The 3,306-nt window shown below is 41.0% G+C and overlaps 1 pseudogene; it reads right to left on the bottom strand.

Annotated features, from left to right (window-relative positions):
- Nucleotides 1-813: 813 nt before the first annotated feature.
- On the bottom strand, nucleotides 814-932 carry LOC126290273 (5S ribosomal RNA; annotated as a pseudogene).
- Between the last annotated feature and the right edge of the window lie 2,374 nt (nucleotides 933-3,306).

The raw sequence follows: 3,306 nt of genomic DNA on the forward strand, positions 1-3,306 counted from the left end.
CATTCCATTTCATTTTTTATTTACACGTCAAGTTCCGTAGGACCAAATTGAGGAGCAAATCTTCAACGTCATAGAACGTGTCAGTACATGAAATTACAACATAAAAGTAATAACAGATAAAAGTGAAATATTTATCAACCCGAAAAATGTCAAGCCATAAGTTTAAGTAATCGCAATCAACATTACAACAAGAATCAGCTTAATGTTTCAAGGAACTGCTCAACAGAATAGAAGGAGTGACTCACCAGGAAACTTCTCAGTTTTGATTTGAAAGCGCGTGGATTATTGTAGATTTTTGAATTCAAGCATTAGCTTATTGAAAATGGATGACGCAGTACACTGCACACCTTTCTGCACAAGAGTTAAGGAAGTCCGATCCAAATGCAGGTTTAATTTCTGCCGAGTATTAACTGAGTGAATGTTGCTTATTCTTGGGAATAAGCTAATATTGTTAACAAGAAATGACAGTAAGGAATATATATATTGAGAGGCCAATCTCAAAATACCCAGACTTGTGAACAAGGATCGACAAGAGGTTCGTGAAGTTACACCACTTATTGTTCTAACCGCCCGTTCCTGAGCCAAAAATATCCTTTTAGACTGGGAAGATAGCACTCCATCATTAGGCCACAAGTGATCCATCGGGACCATCCGACCGCCGTGTCATCCTCAGATGAGGATGAGGATAGGAGGGGCGTGTGGTTAGCACACTGCTCACCCGGTCGTGACGATGGTTTCCTATGACCGGAGCCGCTACTATTCGGTCGAGTAGCCCCTCAATTGGTATCACGAGGCTGAGTGCACCCCGAAAAATGGCAACAGCACATGGCGGCCCGGATGGTCACCCATCCAAGTGCCGGCCACGCCCGACGGCGCTTAACCGTCGGTGATCTGACGGGAACCGGTGTATCCACTGCGGAAAGGCCGTTGCCAGACTGGGAAGAGTTACCCCAAAATATAATATCATACGGCATAAGCGAATGAAAATAAGAAAAGCAGAATAATTTTCGTGTCGAACGATCACTCACTTCAGATACCGTCCGAATAGTAAAAATAGCAGCATTAAGTCTTTGAACATGATCCTGAACATGGACATTCCACGACAGTTTACTGTCTATCTGAACACCTAGAAATTAGGACTGTTCAGTTTCACTAATCATATGCCCCTTCTGTGAAATTAAAACGTCAGGTTTTGTTGAACTGTGTGTTATAAACTGTAAAAACTGAGTCTTACTGTGTTTAGCAGTAGTTTATTTTCTACAAGCCATGACCTTAGGTCATGAACTGCACTATTTGAAACAGAGCCAATGTTGCAAACAACATCATTTACTGCCAAGCTAGTGTAATCAGCAAACAGAAATATTTTAGAGTTACCCATAATACTAGAGGTATATCATTTATATAATTAAGGAACAGGAGTGGCCCCAACACTGATCCCAGGTGCACCCCCCACTTGACTGTACCCCATTCAGATCCCACATCACAGCCATTCTCAACATTGTGAATAATGACCTTTTGCTGTCTGTTGCTAAAGTAAGAGGTGAACCAATTGTGAGCTACTCCCTGTATTCCGTAATGGTCCAACTTCTGAAGGAATATTTTGTGATCAACACTGTCAAACGCCTTAGTTAAATAAGAAAATATGCCTAGCGTTCGAAACTTTTTGTTTAACCTGTCCAGTAGCTCACAGAGAAAAGAGAATATAGCACTTTCAGTTGTTAAACGACTTATAAAGCTGAACTGTACATTTGATAGGAAATCGTGTGAAATAAAATGATAATTATCCTTATACACACAGCCTTTTCAATACCGTAACTTTAGCAAACACTGATGGCATAGAAATAGCTCTAAAAATAGTCTCCATTATCCCTCTATACCTGTTTGTAGAGCGGTTTTACTAGTGAGTACTTTAATCGTTCGGGAAACTGACCACTCCTAAAGGAAAAATTACAAATATGGCTAAATACAGAGCTAATATGTGCAGAAAAGTACTTTTAATATTCTGATAAGCACTCCATCATTTGCATAAGAGTCATTAGTCTTCAGTGATTTAATTATTGACTCAATCTCACAACTGTCTGTATCACAGAGAAGTATTTTAGACACCAATCTCGGAAAGGCATTCGCCAAGAAAGTCGTATGATTCCCTGCAGAAACTAAATTTTTATTTAATTCATCTACAATGCTCAGAAAATGATTGTTAAATATTGTACATATATCTGATTTATCAGTAACAAAAATATTTTTACTACGAACTGACTTTATTTCGTCGATCTTGGGCTGCTGACCAGAAATTCCTTCACAGCTGACCATATGGTTTTCATTTTATCCTATGAATTAGGTATTCTATTTGCACCTTGTACAACAGAGGGTACATTTTGTTGGTGTTACATGGCAGCCGGTGCTTCGTAGCAACGTTGTGCGGTGAAGGGTGCTTCGTATCAATGCTGTATGGTGAAGAGTGCTTTTTACAAACATTACAGGGCAGAGGATTCTTTGTACCAACGTTGTGTTGTAGAGGGTACTGTGTACCGTAGTTACATGGTGGAGGGTACTTCATACCAACGTTGTATGGCAGAGAGTGCTTTTTACCAATATTGCGTGGCAGAGGGATGCTTCGTACCATGTTGTGAAACGAGTGGTACTGTCTCCTGGACGAGTGTGGTAGAAGGTACTTAGCACCTATGCACCATAGCAGAGCATGTTTCAAACTGATGTTTCATGACAGAGGGTGCTTCACACCAATATTTTGTGCCAGAGAGTACATCCTACCGATTTTGCATGGCAGAGGGTGCTTTGCAGTGGTTTACATTGGGAACTGCGAGAAAACCTAACACAGAAAATTTATCTCGTGCCGGAATGGCGTTGGAGTTTAGCAGCCGACAAGTGACATAGCTCATGGCAAATTCCACTTCGGTCAGGTGGACAGTACCATAATGACACTACAGTTAGGTGGCTGGCAAATGTCCATAGAATGTGTGCAACTGGCGATGCAGCTATGATGACTGAGGGCCATGGCAGCTCGCGGCTCCCCTCAGTGCCCAAGATGGCATTCCAAACTCTAATTAAATATGGAACAGATAACGTTCGTGCCTACTGAGAACTGTCCTTGTGTGTGCTGCTTAAACTGTTTGAATTCAAAGCAAATTATGATATTCAGTTACCTGGCTTTGTTCTCTGAATTTTTAATCGTAACTCTACCCGTAGTTCTCACGCAGCTCTCTAAACAAATTTACTGCTATGCCAGATAAGTCGTGCGTCTAGGCTCGGGTGGCTCGCTAGTCTTGAAATAAATGAAAGAAAGAT

This window comes from Schistocerca gregaria, chromosome 1 (genome assembly GCF_023897955.1).
Source record: "Schistocerca gregaria isolate iqSchGreg1 chromosome 1, iqSchGreg1.2, whole genome shotgun sequence".
Taxonomy (NCBI): domain Eukaryota; kingdom Metazoa; phylum Arthropoda; class Insecta; order Orthoptera; family Acrididae; genus Schistocerca; species Schistocerca gregaria.